Source organism: Pseudorasbora parva, chromosome 11 (genome assembly GCF_024679245.1).
Source record: "Pseudorasbora parva isolate DD20220531a chromosome 11, ASM2467924v1, whole genome shotgun sequence".
In the NCBI taxonomy this organism is placed as follows: domain Eukaryota; kingdom Metazoa; phylum Chordata; class Actinopteri; order Cypriniformes; family Gobionidae; genus Pseudorasbora; species Pseudorasbora parva.
The window spans coordinates 31,607,199-31,631,280 of record NC_090182.1 but is presented as its reverse complement, the minus strand read 5'-3'; the positions used below and the strand labels follow the sequence as shown (position 1 = coordinate 31,631,280).

General features: G+C 39.8%; 1 protein-coding gene across 1 annotated transcript in view; it reads right to left on the bottom strand.

Moving 5' to 3' along the window:
• smad5 (SMAD family member 5) overlaps positions 1-24,082 on the bottom strand; it is a 43,195-nt gene extending 19,113 nt beyond the window's left edge. The window contains exon 1 of the mRNA XM_067457797.1: positions 23,931-24,082. The gene's annotated coding sequence lies outside the window, so the exon portion shown is untranslated. The remainder of the gene's footprint in view (positions 1-23,930) is intronic.

The window sequence follows — 24,082 nt, the reverse complement described above, 5'->3', positions numbered from 1 at the left end:
TGAACTTTTGTCGCATGTCTCGTGTCGCTTGACACGCCCACATTCTGTCGCCAACGGTCACTGTCGCTCGTGTCGCCGGAAGTCGCCAGCGCTCCATTGAAATGAATGAGAATGTCGCTTTGTCGCTGCGTGTCGCTGGCGGTGTGAACGGGGCTTCAGGCGGCATTGGTCGCACGCGCACCTGAACCGCGGCTCGTGTATTGCACAGACAGACAAATATTGTCCATTCTGTCAGATTTTCCGGTGTTCTGCTCGACCCCTGTCATCTCGTGCTTTGATTTATAATGGGTACATTAGGCAGCAATGCATATCTGCTGCAAATGCGACCGTTTTCCCCTCTGTTCCAAACATGCATTTAACATGCTGTAGCCTATGGGTAGTTTACATGATAAATAACCTTAAAGTTAAAATTAAGCATCTAGTTTTAATAATTTAAAGGGGCCTTTGAAGTTGGGGAAAAAAACTTCAGGCAGTGTTGTGTTTTCGTGTATTTTTATTTTTCACAGCTCTGGATATCATAATGGTGATTGTTAAACACACAGAACAATTCACTACATGATTTCATGGTGAAATGTGTTATTTTTTAATGTTAATTTTCAGCTTTAAATGTTTTACTTAATAGTACTGTATGTAAAAGATGATTCTTATGATTATTATTTTTTTAGTTCTTTTTAAAAAAAAATTACTTGAAAGAAAAAGCTACTGGAGCACTTTCATTTTAACTTATATAAACTATTATAATTTATTTTACCGGAAAGTTTAAAGCTAATAACCATTAATATTTGAAGTACTTGAAGTGCAGTGTTATGTCAAATATCATATTTGTCCTAAAAAGTAAATGTGATGTTTGTTACCTCAATAAATTTAAGGTCATTCCTATTTTTTGTTTTATGTTCTATTATATTAACATTAAAAGCAAACTCTTTTTTCACCAAAATAACAGTAAAGGGTAAAAAAAAACTGAATTGCCAAACATTTTAACGGAAAAAAAAGGAATCTGCAAAAATTTAAACGGAAAACACGGAATTTGCAAAAATTAAAACGGAAAAAACAGAATTTGGGAAAAAATAAAACGGAATTTGGGAAAAAATAAAACGGATTTTATAGGGCCCTACATACGGACCCTCGGTTATAAAGCAGAAATGCTTTGCGGTTCGCACAGACATAAAAGCATCACAAAAACAAAAATCAGCCACTGCGTCTTCAGTGGATCGGATTTAGGAACATCAGAATGACTGCTGTGTTCAATATTACACCCAAGAACAGAACACTACAATCGCTTAGACACGTATCTGCTCCAGCGTCTCTACTTATACAATGGAGGACTGTGACGACAGCTTGAGCTCACTCAGGGAGCGGGTCTGAGTTGAACGTGTGACGTCACACGGTCCAACAGCTGGATTTGAGACAGGGGAAAACTTAAGGAGAGTTAGAAAAACCCACTTGATGGATTTTTATTATTATAGGATGGTTGTGTACAGGCACTCCCAACACACATTTCCATACAATCAGCTTGTAAAAGTGCATGTACCATAGGGCTGCACGATTTGGGGAAAATATATAATTGCGATTATTCTGGGTAAAATTGCGATTGCGATTTAAAATGTGATTATTGTTATTATTATTTTTTACAAATGACAAGTGTGTGTATATAACATTGTGTTTTTATATTAATGTGACTAATAATAATTATTATGATTATTATTACTGCTAAAAATATTCTTAAAAATAAGAAATATTACAATTACAATAACATTTTCATAATTACAAATAAAAAAAGAGTATGTCAGAATAAACAGAAAACTTATATAATACTAATACTAATTAATATCATTATTTTTGTAATATTTAACAGAAAACTTATTTTACAAAAAAAAAAAAAAAAACTGCTGGGTTACCTATTAATATGCAGACAGCCTATGACTAAAAAACATTAGAAAGTTCTAAGCCTAAGGAGTTATTGTAAAAAAATAAAAATAAAATAACTATAGTGTGTGTGTGTGTGTGTGTTGTTTATCTGTGATATCAATTTCTTAAAGTCTGTCTTTAATATGAAATACGATCCTCTTGTGCATCCACTGTACGGGAAAAAACTCCTGTACATTGAAGAAAAACATGGATTGTCCAATAAATTTATAATTTAAGTTTATTAAGTTTCTTATTATTGATGACCCAAAAGTTTTTAATTCATACTGAAAGCCAGAGGGTGCCCTCGAGCGGAAACCGCCACATTTGCCTCAGAGAAGTAATTGACGTTAGTTTTCAGGAAATCCATGATGTGAAGCTAACGCTGTGTAAACAGAAGATAGAGATGCTTTGATTAAACATGACGACAATAAACACGCCTGCAGCAAAATATGGTGTATTTGAGTTCTTCAAGCCGTCAAGGGTATTTTCATAATAACAAAGTGTATTATAATGCAGTGCTGATTGACATAGAATGCTATAAAAGAACGCATCGTCTGCCGCACTCTGATGAGAAGCCACATCAGCTCACAAACACTCTCCTGACAATATGAAGTGAGGTAAAACATGTTATTAAACGTTGTCTTTAGTTGAACAGGTTTATGAACGCTTCACTAGTTTGTGAAGAGGTTTGACTCGTGTTGCTTTTTCAAACGCACGTTATAAGCGACTCGCAGTCTTTCAGACGGAGCAGTGTTTATCACAGAGCCGTTCTTCGCTAACACACTGGGTATTCATTTATTTAATTAAAAAAAAAAAAAATCGCAGCCTTTGAGCTTTCATAATCGCACACAAGCCAAATCGCGATTGCGATTCGATTTCGATTAATCGTGCAGCCCTAATGTACCATTATATGACCCCTTTAAACGTGCTGTTCAGGTCTCAACTGCACTCGCACGGTCAACTCCCGTGTGATAACGACATAAATGGCAGGTCATTGATATTGAAGTCTATAAAACAACAAATATTGTGAATGTAATGTAGGCAGTGTTTCCCACAGATTCGAAAGCAATGTGCGACGGGTGGAGGTGGAGGAATATCTCGGGGCTAAATACAAGAGCATTACATTGCAATGTTGCATCTCCGTCACTCTCTATTTTAAAATGACACTGTAAATGTGGTTGATGTAATAATCAATGCACACTGTGCTGTACTGTTTACCAAAAAATGCTGCAAATACCAATATAGTGAAAGCTGTTGTCTATTCCAGTGTTTCCCAAACTTTTTTCAGTCATGGCACCCTTTGAAAATGTTCAAAATTTTGTGGCACTCCCTCGCATAAAATACGCTAGAGGTGTAATGGTACAGATTGCTCACGGGTCGGTTTGTATCACGGTTTTAGGTTTACGGTTTCAATACGGTTCGGTATTTGCTATGTTCAGGGGAAAAGGACTACTGTCAAATGAAAATAAAGAAAATAAGAACAAATAACTTAAATACAAGCAGCAGCACAAATAAATACTATAATATATAATATAAACAATGCTTTTCAGGTTTTTCAGGTAGGTCTTACATTCGTTTTTTGGTAGAGAAATGGAATAAAGTAATCAATTCAATGATTTATTCAATCAAGGGCAGTGAGTGATGTCTTATCTTTTGTTTGACATTAAACATGCAAAGATAGTCGTCGCCTTTTCTGTATAAAGTTCACTTAAGGCATATATACAGAGTAGGCTACTGACTATGTCTGCTTGGATACTCATCAAGATGGACATTTTTACATACTTTTTGTGTGAGTTTGTCCGTTCAAGCACAGGATTAGAAAGATAACTCAATATTTGCACGCTGTGAGAAGTGTGCGTTTAGGTCGAGTGCACAGAGACAGATCTCATTTGCGTCTTCTGTCTACACGCGGGTGATGGCGGTGAAAATGACTGGTCATATTCAGACATACGGCAGCACTCGCATGCATTGAACAAAGTTTACAAAGAGACCGTTTTGCCCACATTTTTCTTTTATTATCATTGCTGTTGTTGTAGTGTATAATTGAGGAGCCAGCACGAGTCGACAGAAACATAGGCCTACATAAAGCATTATTTTCAAGTTACAACCCATATGAAAGATGCGTCATCAGATGTGAGATGAACCGTAAGTGCATCCCGGCACCAGCACCCCTGCTCACGCCATCCCAGTTGGGAAACACTGGTCATTTAAATGTATTGATTGACACAGCGCTGGTTTGTTTAGAACTATTGAGAGCGCCGTGACCGTGCGCGCTGCTGCGAGATAAACGCGTGTCACTACTCTGTTGTTATTCAACGGCTCTGGTTAACTGTTATGCCACACTAAATGGGCCAAAATGCAACAAAACTTGTTTAAGACTTACGGTCGAATGCAACACACCGTGTGTGTGTGTGTGTGTGTGTGTGTGAGTGTGTGTGTGTGTGTGTGTGTGTGTGTGTGAGTGAGTGAGTGAGTGAGTGAGTGAGTGAGTGAGTGAGTGAGTGAGAGAGTGAGAGAGTGAGAGAGTGAGAGAGAGAGAGAGAGAGAGAGAGAGAGAGAGAGCTAAGAGACCGTGGTGTAAGTGCGTCCCCGCACCTTTTGCTCGGGATCCCGGTTGGGAAACACTGGTCTGTAATTGATTGACACTGCGCTGGTTTGTTTAGAATTATAATGAGAGCCGTGACCGTGCCCCACTAGAGGTCTCTAAGGAGGGGCTTGTAAATTCCCAAGTTCACTTTTCAACACTTTAAATACAATTTTTTTAGCTGGATTTGAATATATATTTAAAAAATATCAAATACTATTTTTATATTATTATTTTTTTTAGAAATTGTGATTTTTTTTCCCTGTGAATTTGTATTTTTGCAGATTTCCCATTCATTTCTTATGGTGGTCATTTTTGACCCAAGAGGCAAGTGGGAGTATTTTTTTTACAACCACTTAGCATGCTCAATTATGCCCTCAATTTTTTTGTGTGTTACTTAATGTTAGAAAAGTCATTCTGACGAAGATGTGATTTTTAATCATTCAAAATGTGGTTCATAGTTTCCGTTTTCATGGGTGTGTGTGTGTATAAGTGTGCGTGTGTGTGTGAGTGGATGTGTCAATATCACACTCCTGATGTTTTAGAGTGTCATCCCTTTACTGCTGTGTTCTTTTTTTCAGCATTGTGGCCGATTTGTAAATTGTACACACAAATATTCTGCAAATATTTGTGTTTTTGCAGATTTCCCATTCATTTCCTATGGTCGGTCATTTATGACCGAAGAGCACAAGTGGAAGTAAATTTTTTTATGACCACTTAGCATGCCCGAATCATGCCCTCATTTTTTGTGTGTTTACCCTAATGCTAGAAAAGTCACCAAGTTTTATAATTTTCAGATGAAACTGTGATTTAAAAAAATTCAAAATGTGGTTCATAGGTTACATTTTTCATAGGTGTGTGTATAAGTGTTCGTGTGTGTGTGTGAGTGGATTTGTCAATATCACACTTCTGCGGTGTACTTTTTTTCAGGTCAGAAATGACCGAAGAGCACCAGAGGGTACATAACATACACTATTTCTGTTCATCTATAGTGTAGCATTGCATCCTTCATATCGCCCAAGAGTCTGTAGTTTGATCATATTTATAAAAGACATATGCTGTACCGATTAGAGGTTGGCAATATAGCCTCAAAATTGCATTACGATATTTCAAGAATATTTGTGATAATGCTATTTATGACTAAATAGAAATGACAGACAGACAGACAGATCAGATGGTTGCAGTCCTTATTAGTGCGGGCATTTTCCATCCTTTTCCAGTGAGCTACTGTCATTGATGACAGAATACCCAATTAGAAGTGTAAATGTATTGTCTTAAGCCACGTGCACACTGTGCGATTTTGCCCACGATTTGGCTGTCTGAGACAAATTTTGCAAATCCTAAAAGATTCCTCTGATGCTAGGCTAAAATCTGATGTCTTTGAACGTTAGTTTGGCATGTTCACCGGCAGCTAATTAATGACCACTCGATCAAATTTTACCTCAGGCAAAATTCTGCGTTATTCATTGATTATATAAAACACCGGGTGAGTTTTCTTGCGTATGCCTTTTGACAACTGAGATCTTACAGTGTGACATGGCTTACATTGGGGATCATGTTCGTACAGTCTGATCAGCAACAATTGCAAAGGATTTTGAAAAATTTCTCCGTCATGTGAACTGAAATGGGAGCTTAAGCTCATTAAATATAAAACCTTTTCCAATCCTAGCCGCGGGCTTTTACTTCCAAGTCTCCAGTGCGTCACACCCATCAAAACCCAGCGTTTTTGAAGAGAGCCTCAAAATCGGTGTAGAAAATAGCCTATTAATTATTAGTTATGATGTTTTTCATTAGTCAAACATAATTAGTTGACCTCAGACAACAGTATAAAAAAGCCAATTCATGACACCTTTAATTCACAGGTAATTCCAAGTCAGTTGCATCACTGTTCTAAATGAATGTGCTCTCTTTTTATTGAAGTGCATGCACGCACACACACCAATCTCATACAGAGCGTGCTGCACATTCAGGAGCACAGAAGCGCTGCACCGCGACTTTTAGCAATAAACAAGCTAAGCTACTGAATCACTATATTATATTTCTCAGCAACAATGGAGTTACATCGCTATTTCATAGTAGTAAACATACATCTTCATTGTTAAGCGAGATGCTGAACAGACGCAGTCACAAATCTATTGTTCGCTCTCTCAATAATAAATTAAAACAAAAGCTATGATTCATTGATTCCAATAAATGTAAACTTACGCACTTACCTTACCTGTGTCTGATTTAGGGATGCTCATTTCGGTTCATTTTCCCGACCGACAACCAGTGCTCATTGATCGATTATTAACCGTTTTCAGTATTTCATTAGATATTTCTTTTTATTTTTGACTGTAAGCACAAAAAATACAGCCAAGTAATATTTAAGAAATCAACCAATAATCTGGTATAACATTTATGACAATCATTCTGTAGAGGTTTTCTTGCAGTTAATTAAAAAAGGTTGCAAAGCGTTGTACATTAACAATTTCACGTTTAAAAAAAAAGTATAAAAAAACGTTCTTTTCAAAGAAAAATTATTTCTTTTCAAGACGCATTCGTTGTAGGCTACTGCTTTTATTTCAATGGACGTTTTCTCTGTAAAAAGAATAGAAATCAGAATCGAGTAACTCAGAGACTTCACTACTGATTATTTTGCAAACTTTTTTTCTGTAAATGTCAGCTTGTCAGTGATGCTTAACGTTATTAATGCAGTGTAATAACTTTTACAACACGATTTATTTATTTGACAGTAACTTAAAAACCATCTACATAATTAATCTTATGTTAGTTAAAACGTCCACGTTAACTAAAACCGGCGTACACAGTTCGTGATAACAACCATAACGCGTTGTTCACTATAAACATGGGATTATGATTTTTTTTAAGAACGTCATACACAGAAAGCATGCCATAATGTAACTTACCCTGTAAAATTTAGCTGCAGTTCATCGTGAAGCGTGTACGCGTTTCAAACAAGCCTGCAGCCCCCCGCTCAGAAACTGAAGCTTTCGCGCCTCTATCGCCCCTTGGTGACCGGTCCCAGTATAGTTGCCCCTCTGTGTTTTCCAATGGACGCGAGGCAAATAATACAATAAAATTACACTTCAAATATTTCCCCCCCAAAGTTAGTTTATGTCATTGAAGGCAGTTATCATCACGATGATTTCATTTCAAGTGTTCATTTTTAAAATAAGTTTAGTTTTAGTTAGTTATTTGATGCTATAACGGGGCAGGGGGGGGGGGGGGGGGGTTGTGACATCATGATTGACAGCTGAGATTGACGGCTTCTCTGAGTGAAGTTGTCACTGAGGCACTAACAGACTTTTTTTCTGGATTTTTGGGAGCAGATTGGAGCTTAAGCTTTAATTTCTACATTTCCACAACTGTTTATTTCACACCAACATAATTAATTGTTCTGCATCTGTGGGTGTGGGTGGGCTTTTGATATCGCGACTGTACTTCCTGCTCTCTACTGTGCAACTCCGGTCCCGAAATCGCAACTGCGCAGACTCGGTACCAAGATGTTAGCGCCGTGCACACCCGCCTGAAAGCTTCAAATATGGCAAGCGTAAACGGATGATGTCGAGTCGTCCATATTTTTTTACGGTCTATGGTTTCAAACTACTCACTGGTGAGAAATGCTTTATGGTTCGCGCAAACATAAAAGCATTGACGAAAACAAAACTCATCCACTGCGTCTTGAGCGGTTCAGATTTAGGAACATCAGAATGACTGCTGTGTTCATTATTACACCCACGAACAGAACACTACAATCGCTTAGACACCATTCTGCTCCTGCGTATTCACAATGGCGGACTGTGACAGAGCTCGCTCAGGACGGGTCTGAGATGAAACGCTGCTTGTCAATCAACAGTCGTGGGAGGGGTGTCCGACCATGTGACGTCACACGGCCGAACAGCTGGATTTGAGACGGGAAAACATAAGGAGATTTATATAAAAAAATAAAAAAAAATAAAAAACACCGGATGGATTTTTATTATTATAGGATGGTTGTGTACAGGCACTGCCAACACATATTTTCATACAATCATCTTGTAAAAGTGCATGTACCATTATATGACCCCTTTAAGATATTGGCAACATTTTCTTATAGGGGAATAATGACAACATTAAAAATTTGCATATATCAGCCAATATCAATATGGTGGCCGATATATCATGCATTCCTATTTTTAACTGTTAAATCTGGCAATCATAGTGAATGATACAAATAAATCCAGAGATTGAATGTCAAAATGCAAAAATGCACAAGTCAAAATGTCTTGCTTATCAGCAGAAACAAGCAATCAGCTTGTAACTAGCAAACTCTGCCTTTATTGCTGAGGGTCTGATGATAACAAAGCTTTAACAATAGGAAGTACAGGACTCAGATCAGCAATATAGAAGCTCAATACACAAACACACACTTCCTTGTTCCCTATCTCCATCCTGCATTTACACTCAGCCGCTCAACTTGCAAAATAAGCAGCACAGAAAGCATTACCCATATTGATTTTTCTTACAGTCACAGAAGCCTCCCACTTAAAGCTTTTACTCTTTCTGTGCTTTTATTTGATGGCGAGGATGCAATTTTGCTTTAAAAAGCGATGGAGAAATGTTTGGCGTGAGTCTAATAAGGCCATAAAATAAAATAAAATGACAGTCATCTGCTTCATCCCAAATAATGAAAATAATATTAAGAGGCTGACCACAACCGCAACATGATTATCAGAAGATGCACATCTTAATGCTTCTCTATAATTATGATATACATTTAAGGGCAGTGCCATTTGCAAAATTACACATGAAATCAGCTTTCTAAATCATAATGGAGTCACATTTTGACACTAATAGAGCTCCAGACCAAGAAAGAGGTGCTTTTATTCTCTACTAGATCAATTGATTTATTACAAGGACTGTTGTGCAGTCACAATGCCTCTAGTGGGGTTCAACCCATTATCCTTGAAATCAAATTACGCATACAATTATAATAGGCAGATTGAAAGAGCCATCTAACATTTCAGTGACATTTAAGAGCACGACAGAGGCAAGACAGAAGCACAGCCTTACAATTTTATCAGTTTGACTATGATCAGACAAATATAACACTTAATAAAAACGTAGAACAAATCTAGGTTTCTTTCCAAATGAGGTCACACCCATCCAAGACAAAGATGCAGGCGTTCAGAAGGTGCCATTTAATTGCTTGACACCATCCAGTCTCTCCATCCCTGGAGCCTTACATCATCGACACAAATAGGGATAGACACTCTTCATGCTGCAAGTAAACAATCACCACCCTATCTCAAATACTACTAAGAACGTAGAGGAAAACATGTTTCTCAAGATATACATCTTCAATGCATTACATTCATTTTAATCGATATTATTCAGGATCAGGTCACAGCTCAAGATCGACAACAGATGTGAGCGCTCGCATGAGCATCTATGTGACAGATGTTACACGCTGGGAGATATTCAGAGACTCGATGGAAACAAAATCTGCTATTGCAAAAACTAGGTGCTAAGAAAAGACTTCAACACTACAAAAACAAAATACGACTTAATAAAACATAATTTTCAACAAAATATTAAAACGACAAATGCTTCACTTGCAAAAAACAAACAAAAAAAACAGACCTTTTAACATCCAAAATACCTAATATGCATTGAAATGCCAGAAGAAACTGGCTACAATGTCCGTATCAGAAATTTTAAATCTACTAAATTTAAATCACGTTTTCCCCATCATATTATTCAGCTTCTTATACAAATACTTGATAATGTTGCACAAGTCTGCGTACAAACATTTTCATTAAGAAATCATAGTTCATCAACAACTTTTGTCCTAAATTGTATTATAAATTTATGAAAAAAAATCTAGAAACAGCTGAAACAACTTGTATGCAAAAACGCCAAGTAAATACTCTAGGTGGTCTTAAAAATGTGTTAAGCTGAAATTGTATACATTTCATCTTAAATACATTTGATAATCACACACTAGGGCTGCACAATTTATCGAAATTCTAATCATGATTAAAATTATGTACACTGTAAAAAAAACTTATAAAATTTCTTTAAAAAAGTTAACTTTTATAAAAAAAATGTATAAAAATGTTTAAAATTTATTTTGATGAGTTAAAACTATTTAAAAACATATGTTGTCATAACTTATTAAACATATGATTTTTTACAGTGTAGTCATTTAAAGGCACAATTAATATCACAAAAAATATAAATTATTCCACGTGCTTAAGATGTGTTTTTACAGGTTAAGATTTCCCCCCATTGTTTTAATTGTAGTATTTATTTTTTATTTTTTTACTTTAAAAAATAAAATGAATAAATCAACCAATCTATAGTTGACATTTGAGGTTTAATGCTATAGAAAAGCAATACATTTTTCAGGAAAAAAAACTTATTTTCATATAAAAATATAGCATGCATTTGCTTCAAACAATGGAATAAAGCCATTCAAAACATCAATGTAAATAGTGATGATGCTAATTAATGATTGCAATTACAGTTTCATGGGAATAATTGACGCAAGAATATAAACGTTTACGTTAGAATTGAATTTGAAAGTATCACTAGTAAGTACAAATACATGCGCGTAAAATGTGCGTGATTTTATAGTCTGAATATTTTCGTAAAATAAATATATATACGAGTAATACATGCAATTATTACTGAAGGAGACCCATTATCAATTAGGTTTATTTTCATACTAGCATAGCACAATATAACGTTACTAGAAAAATATTGCGATACCCTGCAATAGGGCTGGACAATAATTCAATATCAATATATATCGCGATATAATTTTTTTCAATAACGGTGATATGATTTTTAAACACATTTCCGATATTTCGATATGACTGACGTTCAGGGCGCATGCCATCAGAAAGAGCAGAACACGATTGGCTTCTTGCGTGATGACGTAGGCCTACACCACGGACACGCAGCCAGTGCTCAGCAGTAGTAGGCTGATAGATCCAACGCGGCACGTTTTAGCTACAAAGAGAGTTTCCCTGACCGCAACACAAATGTGACTGAACGAGCTTCCACAAGTAAGGAGAAATAAATAGTTGATAAGAGAAGAAAGACAAACTTTCTTTAGTGGCGTGGAAGTGGTTCGTCTATCTAAAGCACTATTCGCACGGGATTAGTATTAGCCTATCTAGGGACCTCTGTGATTTAGAAATTACTCCCCCACATCTGAGTTTTGCGTGGCGCATTCGCACGGGATAAGCAAAGCCTGTGATTTTACTCGAATTTACTGACTTCTCCCGGATATGATGTTCGTTAGAAACAATAGATAGCTGTATGAAATCATGAACAGGCATCGATATCGTTTTGATTATTTTACAGTAGCCTAATAAATAAATATAATTTCGTTCAGTTAGCGAACAGACGCCATGAACTGAGCTCAGACCAGCGGCAGGAATCAGATTTCATTTATCACGAGTAGGAAGCTGACAATATACGGCGGAAGATTCAGTTTCAAAACTAAATGTAAAAGCGCCTATTTAAACAAGATTGTCATTGTACTGCACTGTTCTGTTTTTCATTCAGAACAGTATTGATGTTAATATTAAACACACCATTCAATCAGATTACTCTCAAATTGATACTCATTCTAAAGTGAAAGTATAATCCGTGTGGGCGCGGCGCTGCACGGGAATGACTGACGGTGCGCATTATGAATGCAGACTTTATTCTTCGTGAAAGATAAAGATAGAAATGCTAACAGGGAGAAAAAAAGCTTGCAAAAAGTATATACAATCCGGCTAATCCTGGCCAAATCACAGAGATGTCGATTCGCACGGGACTAATGTTATCACAGGACCTCGGTGTTCGGCGAAATATGGTAGGTAGGCTAATTTGCGGGGGAATTTTTACTTTACAAATTACAGACATGGCCGATTCGCACGGGATTAAGATCACAGACATTCTCTGCAATTATTACAAATCACCAGAGGTCCCCAGATAATACGAATCCCGTGCGAATGGGGCTGATATTAAACTTGTGCCGGAGAGGTGCCGACTAGGGGTGTAACAATACATCGACATAGATGCATCAATCTAATGTCTAACAATACGATGCCAAGCGTTACAATTACAAATAATCCATGTAGACTATTTATGTAAGAGGCAAGTGGCACATTTGTTTTAATACTTTCCACATTTGCACACAATGTCATGTATTAACACCAATGCGTTCATTCTCGTTTAAATTACCTTATCAAAGCTTGTGAAAGACGGTCAGACATGGCTTCACGAAAATTTATCATTTGCTCCTGTTAAAGCCTTGCAAAAAGCAGCGTGCACTCATCTCAAACAGAGCACAAATAGGCCACTGAATTGAGTCTTATTTTATTTATTTTTTTGTGCATCAGTAGATAAAGGTATAGTTTTGCATAAAAGGAGAATATAGCGCTATGAATCGTTCTTCACTGAAATTTAAAACTTAAATGCTCAATAAACTGCGTCTGCGGAGAGTCTTGTTTATTTGATGGTGATTTCACATTTCTTGTTCGTATAAAGGCTAAATACAAATAAAAGGTGAACATTAATTTATTTGTACCGTTTTTATTTCTGAAATATTATATAGTTTTATAGGAGGAGGTTTCATAGACTTGGCAAATTAATTTGTCAGAAGTTTGTAGGTACAGAAATCCTTTATGGCAGTTCTTGGTAGTTTTTCTAAAGCTTTTATATAGTTCATATCGATATCGAAATTATATCGTATCGACCAAAATTAAGAAATATATCGTGATATAAATTTTGGCCATATCGTCCAGCCCTACCCTGCAATTACAAACCGTACAATATGGATTTTTATTATTACTGGTGTTTTGTTATGAGTCATGTTCACTTTAAGAGCGCTTGGGTCTATTGTCCTATTTCGCGACCCGTAGTTTGTGAAGGAAAACACTCGCGCACTTCATGCGCATTTTTCAGCGGTTGGTTCTAGTCTGTTAAATTCCATTGCAGTTAATTCGTATCTGTCGTCCACTTTGTCTGGCTTAGCATCGTCGGTATGTATACCTTGTTTTGTGAGATTGTCTGGAGATATTATTCATTATTTTTGACAGTAATTTTGAAGTTTATAAAGTATAATCTGGGGACAGTCAGAATGTACTTAGGCTTGCTATGCTAGCTCGTGTGTCAATTGTTAATGACCAGAAAGTGTTTTCTCATGTTTCTTCTCATATAATACTGCTAAAAATAGTACAATCAATATGCAACAGTAATAGTGCATCAGCTTTTATTCTTTTGGAGTTGATTTTGTATATTGGCGTGACGCTAATTTGTCTTTGCTCTTTGTATGTTGCAGTTTCACTTTTCTCTGTAACTCCAATAAACCTGTGGACCTAATAATTAATCTTCAGAGTCTTGGTGTGAGGAAAAGTTTAGCTGGCCGTCAGGATATTAAGTAGACATATCGAGGATGGCACAGTGAAACGACGGCTATCAAGCAAGTGTGATAACACAGATCGAGTGAAGCTAGCCGACATGTCGTCACACGCATCCAGTGGACGATCAAAGGACCATTCTCTACAGCCAAGTGCTATTGGAGCAGCGCGCGCCACAGAGCTACAGGCTACAGAGGAGAGTTTACATGGAAGTACAGCAGCACAAGACAACCCACAGCGTGTATCGTTAAGGACACGCTCACAAGTATGTTGTTCAGTGAGATCTGGTTCATCGTCAGCCGGGTCTGCAGCAGTCAGGGCAAGAGCGAGAGCCGAAGCAGCAAAGGCACGCCTATGCTATGCTGAAGAGGAAGCTGATCTGAGGCTACAACAAGCTAAGTTGGAAGTGTCTATAGAAATGCTAAAACATAAAAAAGAGGCTGCTGCAGCCATTGCCGAAGCAGAGGCATTTGAAGCTGCTGCTGATGTAAAGAGTGAAAAACATAGTTGTGACTTGAACATAGACCCTGTTCCTTTAGAAGCTTCTCAACGCACAAAACAGTATGTGCTTGATCAACTAAAAGAAAGGGATTCAGAATTGAAGTCTTACGAAAACGGTGACACACAAGCAAAGACAGCGCCGGTCCCTAACCATATCGTGTCTCCTCAACCACTAAAGCCTGAAGCCAGTCCCTTCTATCCGCAACAGAACAATACTGCTCCACGTCGTCTCATCCCACAGCAGCCTTACATCAGCACATATGAGGACAACTACGAATCATTCAACATGATGCTTGGAGATGTTCGTCTACCTCACATCAAGTCCAGCGGTGAGCGTGCTCCTCCTGCACACCACTTCAGAACACAAAATCACAACACCCAGCCTACTCTCGCACACCATGCCATACCGCCAGACTCCAATGATGGCACCTCATACATAAATGACTTTGTCAGGTATCTAGCCCGCCGTGAGCTTATAACTACAGGCTTGCTTCAGTTCAATGACAGACCCCAAAACTACAGAGCATGGAAGCGATCCTTTTTAACTGCCATCAGAGGGCTAAACCTGAAACCGAGTGAGGAGATGGATCTTCTGTTAAAGTGGCTCGGGAAGGAGTCAGCAGAGCATATTGAGCAGATAAGAGCAATACACATCAATCGGCCAGAAGCAGGGCTGGCCATAGCATGGGAAAGGCTCGAGCTAACATATGGCTCAGCTGAAACCATAGAAAATGCTCTGTTCAAACGCATTGACAGCTTTCCAAAAATAATAAACAGAGATGGACATAAGCTGACAAAGCTGGGTGACCTACTAATGGAACTGCAGGCTGCTAAGGCGGAAGGAGACTTGCCAGGCCTGGCTTTCCTTGACACAGCGAGAGGCGTCAACCCAATTGTACAGAAACTCCCATCTCGTCTCCAGGATAAGTGGGTGATAGCTGGTGCAGCCTACAAGCATCAAAACCAGGTGAACTATCCTCCCTTTGGCTTCTTTGTTGATTTTGTCAGCCAGCAGGCACGCATTGCAAATGACCCAAGCTTCAGCCTCATCGGCAACACAGACACAAACCCCAGGACAGAGAAGACAGCATGGAAGCCGAACAGACAGCGGGAAGTCTTCGTCCACAAGACAGAGGTGTCACCCAGAGCCACATCGGACACAGGCGAGCCCCCAACGAAATCTGACGATCATGACAAACTATGTCTGTTACATAAAAAGCCACACCCTCTCCTTAAATGCCGGGCATTCAGAGAGAAACCCATTGACGAGCGCAAAACACTCCTCAGAGAAAACAATGTTTGCTTTAAATGTCTGTCTTCCTCGTCTCACATAGCAAAGAATTGCAAACTCAATATCAAGTGTTTTGAATGTAAGAGTGACAGACACAACACGGCGCTTCACCCTGGACCCGCACCTTGGCAGCAGGAGGCCGGCCCTGTTTTTGAGCACGGCGGGGAGGAGGCTGATGCTTCACCACAGTCTCAGGTCACCAACAAATGCACAAAAGTCTGCGGAGGGGAACTCACAGACCGTTCCTGCTCGAAAATATGCCTCGTCAAAGTGTTCCCAGCCGGCCACAGAGAAAAAGCTGTGAAACTGTATGCAGTTATAGACGAGCAGAGCAACAGGTCACTGGTTCGCTCGCAGTTCTTCGACATATTCAATGACCAAAGTCCAAGCGCTCCTTACACACTGAGAACATGTGCTGGAGTGAAGCAATCAGCAGGCAGAAGGGCCAGTGGCTATGAAGTGGAGTCTCTGGATGGAACTGTTCGCGTCCCGTTGCCAAGCCTCATAGAATGTAACAACATACCAAATAACAGAGAGGAGATTCCAACCCCCGAAGTAGCTCTTCATCATGCTCATTTAAGGTCAGTTGCACACTTCATCCCAGACATTGATCCGCAAGCTCCCATTATGCTTCTCTTAGGACGGGACATTATCAGAATGCATAAAGTCCGTAAACAGGTGAATGGCCCTCACAACCTGCCTTATGCACAGAAGTTAGACCTGGGCTGGGTCATTGTTGGAAATGTGTGCCTAGGCAATGTTCACAGGCCACTTACGATTAGCACGTTCCACACAAATACCACAGAGCTGCAACGACCCACTCTCTTTGATGCATGCCCCAATGTGTTCCATGTGAAGGAGAGGTTCGGTGACACTCAGCCCACCAGTGAGCCTCCAGCGTATCCTGAGGACCAGCCTGTCTGTGAAACCGACCACCTTGGATGCACGGTGTTCAGACGGACCAAGGATGACAACCAGGTGGCTCTCTCCATTCAAGATACAACGTTCATGGAGATAATGGATGAAGGGCTACAAAAGGACTCAAACAACAGTTGGGTGGCGCCATTACCCTTCAAGAACCCACGCCCACGGCTCCCAGACAACAGGTCACAAGCGCTGAGGCGTCTCATGTCTCTCAAGCGTAACTTTGAAAAAAAGCCTGAGATGAAAGACCATTTTCTCACCTTCATGGACAACATGCTTCGGAACGGGCATGCAGAGTTAGCTCCCCCTCTCAGCCTGGATAAAGAAAAGTGGTACTTACCAACGTTCGGTGTGTATCATCCGAAGAAACCAAAGAAAATACGTGTGGTATTCGATTCCAGTGCCCAGTACAACGGCGTGTCACTCAACGACGTGCTGTTAACGGGACCCGACCTTAATAACACACTGCTGGGAGTGCTGATTCGGTTCAGAAGAGAGGCCATCGCTGTCACAGCCGACATAGAACAGATGTTTTATTGCTTCCTGGTAAGAGAAGAAGACCGTGATTTCTTACGTTTTCTCTGGTTCCAGGATAATGACCTCTCCAAAGCCATCGTGGATTACCGCATGAACGTCCACGTCTTCGGCAACAGCCCTTCACCAGCAGTGGCTATTCACGGTCTACACAAGTCTGTTCATTGCAATGAGTACCATGTCGACCCAGATGTGCAGCACTTTGTGTTACGTGACTTCTACGTTGATGATGGGCTGAAGTCCCTGCCCACAGCGCAAGCTGCTATCAGCCTATTGACAAGGACACAGGATGTGCTCTCCAAGTCTAATCTGAGACTTCACAAGATTGCAGCGAACAACAAAGAGGTCATGGACGCCTTTCCACCCAGTGACCACGCGAGTGACCTCAAAGACCTTGACCTTGATGCAGACACGCTGCCTTTGCAGCGCAGCCTCGGGCTTGACTGGAATCTCAAGACAGATTGTTTCCTTTTTAATGTCTCCAGTGAGATCAAGCCCTACACCCGGCGGGGTGTCTTGTCCACAATCAATAGCCTCTACGACCCGCTTGGGTTTGTTGCGCCCATCACAGTACAAGGCAAGGCTATCCTGCGAGAGCTCACGGCAGAGAATGGTGACTGGGACGCACCCTTACCTCCAGCCATGGAAGATGCCTGGACGTCATGGAGAGCCTCTCTGTCCGAGCTCGCTGAGCTTTCTATCCCAAGGCGCTACACAGAAGCCTCACCATCAGCAGCGGTAAGAAGAGAACTGTGTGTGTTCTGTGATGCGTCCGTAAAAGCTATTGGTGCAGTGTGTTACCTGAAAGTGACGGACAGTAACGGCAATAACCAGATTGGATTTGTAATGGGCAAAGCCAAGCTGGCTCCCCGCCCTGAACACACAGTGCCAAGACTGGAACTCTGCGCAGCAGTGCTTGCTGTTGAGTTAGCAGACTTGGTCTCAGCAGAACTAGACCTACAGCTCGATGTCATAACGTACTACTCAGACAGCAAGGTAGTCTTGGGCTATATTTGCAATGAGACCAGGCGCTTTTACGTCTATGTCAGCAACCGGGTGTTACGCATCCGAAGATCCTGCCGACCAGACCAGTGGCGCTATGTGCCAACAGACCTGAACCCTGCAGATCACGCAACACGTTCCGTCCCTGCTGGCCAACTGAAACACACCAACTGGCTGAGTGGGCCCAAATTTCTCACCAAGTCGGAGCCCAGCAGTTCTGAGAACACTTATGACCTTGTTGACCCAAGCACAGACTCAGACATTCGTCCTCAGGTGTCTGCCTTGAGCACTACCGCTTTAACCAAGCAACTGGATTCACAACGATTTGCTAAGTTCTCTACATGGAAGTCATTAACTCGTGCAGTAGCTCGCCTCGTTCACATAGCCTGTAATTTCAAGACAGCTCACAGAGAGAACAGAGCATGCAAGGGCTGGCATTACTGCAACGCTGTAGTCACAGTGGAGGAATCAGAGAAAGCGTCAGCTGTAATCATCCAAGTAGTTCAGCAGGAAGTCTACAGCCAAGAGATAAAGTGCATTCAAAAACAGGAAAGGATGCCAAAAACAAGCCCTCTCAGAAATCTGGACCCTTACATTGACACACATGGCCTTCTCAGAGTTGGAGGCCGTCTTCATCATTCGGGCCTTGATCAGAGTGAAAAGACTCCCTTGATTATTCCTGGTCAGCATCACATCGCTACTTTGCTCATCAGACACCACCACCAGCAAATCCATCATCAAGGCCGTCACTTTACGGAGGGGGCGGTCCGGTCAGCTGGCCTTTGGATAGTCGGAGGGAAGAAAAGAGTAAGCAGCATCATCCACCAATGCATAACATGCAGAAGGCTCAGAGCTCCACTCAGCCTCCAGAAAATGGCTAACTTGCCAGCTGATCGTCTTTCAACAGATCCTCCGTTCTCCAGTGTGGGTCTTGATGTGTTTGGCCCATGGAACGTCTCCTCACGCAAGACCAGAGGTGGCTTCGCTCAAAGTAAAAGGTGGGCTGTGATCTTTACATGCATGAGCATAAGAGCTGTGCACATTGAAGTCATAGAATCTCTCGACACCTCGAGCTTCATAAACGCGTTACGGCGTTTCCTTTCAGTGCGTGGGCCGGTCAAATGCATTCGTTCCGACCGCGGCACAAACTTCATTGGCGCCTGTAAGGAACTAAAGATAGCCTCAAACATTGACAATACTGCTGTAAAGACTTACCTCTCAGACAAGGGCTGCATCTGGTCTTTCAATCCCCCACACGCATCCCATTGGGGTGGTTCATGGGAGAGAATGATAGGGCTGGCAAGGAGGATTCTGGACGCAATGTTCCTTCAGCTGAAAGACAAGCTCACCCACGAAGTGCTGGTGACTTTCATGGCAGAAGTCGCAGCGATTATCAACGCCAGGCCACTTGTTCCAGTGACTATGGACCCTGATGACTCGTTCATACTTACGCCAGCTGCTCTTCTCACACAAAAGACGAACATTGTGCCGGCTCCTGCTGGTGAGTTTGGAGTTGCAGACCTCTACAAGTCCCAGTGGCGACAGGTTCAGCACCTGTCCAACACCTTCTGGGACCGCTGGAGGAAACAATTCCTTCCGACACTGCAGGCCCGCAAGAAATGGCTGTCCACTCAGCCAAACATTCAGTCTGGAAGCGTTGTTCTCCTTAAGAACAGCCAAGCACCTAGGAATGAATGGCCTCTTGGACTGATTACACAGGTCTTCCCTAGCAAAGATGGGAAAGTGCGCCAGGTTGAGGTGAAGATCATCAAACCAGGCGGGACTAGCCTCTTTCTCAGGCCAGTCAATGAAATAGTTGTCCTTCTACCTCCAGAGGCACAGTAATGGACTGTTTAGCAAATGGACTGTTTAAAAAATATTGAAGGAAAAAACAGTCTGTTCATGACTGTGGGATGACGTGTGTCCACGTCAGGCGGGGAGTGTTTTGTTATGAGTCATGTTCACTTTAAGAGCGCTTGGGTCTATTGTCCTATTTCGCGACCCGTAGTTTGTGAAGGAAAACACTCGCGCACTTCATGCGCATTTTTCAGCGGTTGGTTCTAGTCTGTTAAATTCCATTGCAGTTAATTCGTATCTGTCGTCCACTTTGTCTGGCTTAGCATCGTCGGTATGTATACCTTGTTTTGTGAGATTGTCTGGAGATATTATTCATTATTTTTGACAGTAATTTTGAAGTTTATAAAGTATAATCTGGGGACAGTCAGAATGTACTTAGGCTTGCTATGCTAGCTCGTGTGTCAATTGTTAATGACCAGAAAGTGTTTTCTCATGTTTCTTCTCATATAATACTGCTAAAAATAGTACAATCAATATGCAACAGTAATAGTGCATCAGCTTTTATTCTTTTGGAGTTGATTTTGTATATTGGCGTGACGCTAATTTGTCTTTGCTCTTTGTATGTTGCAGTTTCACTTTTCTCTGTAACTCCAATAAACCTGTGGACCTAATAATTAATCTTCAGAGTCTTGGTGTGAGGAAAAGTTTAGCTGGCCGTCAGGATATTAAGTAGACATATCGAGGATGGCACAACTGGTACTTTAAGGAGGACAGCGCTAATATGAGCTTTATTTCTTAATTTCCGCCGATGTGTGGCAGCAGGTGTCAGGACGTGTGTGCAGAGCTCTGCTTCCACTGTTGACTAAACATTGGAAGTAGAAGAGTTAAATATATACGCGCAGCGCATGACAAAGAAAGCAACAGAAATATGCGCGCATGAGAATTCCGGTAAACACAGTCGGATCTGTCTTTAGTGAACATATATCATTGAGGTAATTTGATCCGTGCAGGTCTTGAGCCAGATCTAATATTCTGTGTGATTAATGTTAATCAAACAACAAAGAAAAATAGAAAACCACCACATGCTTGGCTAAATAACTCAAATATATTTATTAAGAATCAGTGTATAGTTAAATTAAAGAGTGAAGACTAAGCATTTTATTTTTGATTATTTAATTTCTTTCTTGACTTGCTACTGTTAAATATAGACCTATTGTAGCTGACAAATAAAGCACTGTTTTTATCATATTGTTTGTAATTGGCATTTTTTGCTTTAAAAACAAACAAACAAAGAAAAAAATCTATATTATAATTATAAAATTACATTTAAAAAATATTAAATTACTCGTATCATGAAATAAGATTTTGGTCATCACAACCTGTTCTGAAGTGAAAGGTTAGTGAATGATAACATGATTGATAAAGTGTTCTCTGTAAGGATGTTCACACTGGCATGTAGTTATTATAGCAATAAGAGGAGGGCCAAATGGGCAAAAACCAGGGCAGGAACATGCTGGCCAAGTGAATTTTTAGTAAAAAATAAAATAAAATAATGAATAATAAGTTCGGTTGTCATATTCAATTACTTTTACTTTTTATGGTATCGATTTAGTATCAATATCGAGGTATTTTAGTCTGGTATCATATCGAAGTCATAGTTTTGGTATCGTGACAACACTATTTCATACACTGGCTTTTTATTGTTATGTACATTGTTAACCTTGCTGTTAACCAACCAAGACCTTTAAGGGATAGTTCACCCAGAAATAAAAATTAGCCAATTATTCATCCTAGGTGTATATGACTTTATTCTTTCAGAAGAATACAGCCTGAGTATATATATAAAAGTCGTATATAAAATATAAAAAATTATATAAAATATCTTGCTGTTTCTGTTTTAAAGTCCATTAAAGTGCATTCATCCATCATAAAAGTTATCCACGCGGCTCCAGGGGGTTAATAAAGGCCTTCTGAAGCTAAGTGATGCATTTGTGTAAGAAAATTATCCATATTTAAAACTTTACAAACTGTAATCTCTAATATCCACCAACTGTCGTGCGCGTGTTAACGGAAAACTTGGCTTCCAATGTATGAAGCATTGTAAGTTCCAGTGATGAACACGGAAGTGCAGAGGATAGAGCAAAACAAATCTTGGTTGTTGCGAAAACTAGAATATTCTAACCGGAGTGTCCTACGTCATACGCTAGAACGCCAGGCTCTTGTGAACATGCGTACAACAGTTAGTGGAAGCTAGAGATTACAGAACCATGTGGATTACTTTTATGATGAATAGATGCACTTTTATGGACTTCAAAACAGCCATAGCCATTTACTGCCACAAAGCTTGGAAGAGCCAGGACATTTTTAATGTATCTCTTATTGTATTTGTCTGAAAGAAGAATGTCATATACACCTAGGATGATGGCTTGAGCATGAATAAATTATGGTCTCATTTTTATTTTTGGGTAAACAAACCCAAGTTCTAAGACCCAAAGCTCAGTCATAACAGTTATTCATGCAACAACATGCACAAAAATAAAAATAAGCAATATTACACTTACAAATCAGATTCTATTACATGATGCATGGAAGCTAGGAACATGGTGATGCTGCTCTCTGAATGCACTTCATCTAAACACGTTACAAGCTGACCATATCTAAACCTCCCCTCTGTCAAGGTCAAAAACAAGCTGATGACTTTCAAATGCTTTTCTACAAAGGACTGACATTGATCATTTATAAATATGTAATTTTAAGTGCTGCATCAGTCTTTGTGCACCAAGGCCAGGGAAAACATAAGCTGTGAAGCTCTTTATCGACGAGGTTTAGCAACACTCCAGCAGTAAACAAGTCTCAGACCACATGAACAATATTTAAACCCCCAAAACAAACAAAAGCACCCATTTATGCCTTCAAAAACACTGTTCATCCTCACAACTTTGAGAAGGACACCATAGATATTCTCGAAGGCTATACATATAGATGAATGATAAAAGCTCATCACAACCAGCTCAAATGCTTGATAATAACGATCAAAGAGACGGTGAAAAGTAAACTGTAAATTACCCCTCAGATGGATTTGGTCGCTAGACGATAGAATATACTTTCAGTGGTTAAAAGCAGACAGACTCACCAACTGTCCCGAGGTAGCTGCCCATCTTGACAGCATTTTGGGGCATCGCAAGCAACGTTTAGAAAGTTGGATCCATGGCAGAACAGCGGTTTTTGAGACTATAAAGCCCCGAAAAGCTGTCTGAGTGGGCAGCACACTAGTTTTGAGACACAGCCAGTAAAACACGCCACGACACGCACATCTCTGCGAACAAGAATGCGAACAAGCACTTTCTTCAACTACACATTAATTATTATTAAAATACACTGTTGTTTATTTGATCCTCGTGGTGTTTGTTTGTAAATATATTAAACCGTAAATATGTATTGGCTCAATAAACGAGAGGAATGAAGCTAAGCTACATTTAGCCGCAACTTTGTGGGATTGAGTTCAAAACATGGGCACTAACTTTAAATTCATACCGCTTTTATTTTTTGATAACATTATCCGTTTTTCAAAACTTCTTAAAATCACAAAGATATATTTTGGATACATTTTTTTGTTATGTTTGTTTTTCCTCTATTGTGTAAAAACTTGCTAGCCAAGTTGCTAATAGCCAGTTAGCCATTTACATTTGCGGTTTAATTAAATCCAAATAAAAATTACAGCCTCGAAATACTGTATATAACCTGATAATATATATATTTAAATATATATATTTTAAAATATATATATAATGTTAATATACTTCGTTCACGTGTTCTCCTCACCTCATTCGTACAAAAATGAAAAAGAAAAAAAAACAGCAAGGAAACTTTTTCAATCACTTCTCAACACCCCCTGCGGAAAAGCCACCATCACTACTGGAATAAAGTTATAAGTGACCGCTGAACCGTCTTTATCGGCTAGATGTATTATCATTAGATTGCATACCTTTCATGAAATGTTGTAGCGTCTGTCGACCTTTGCTCTGTTTAACAGACATCGACATGAAGCAGTTTTTTTCCTTCTTTCCTGCCTCTCTTTCCCTCGTCTCTCACCCGTCCTGGCGTCAAACAGACTGGAGGCGAAGCACATTAGTGCAT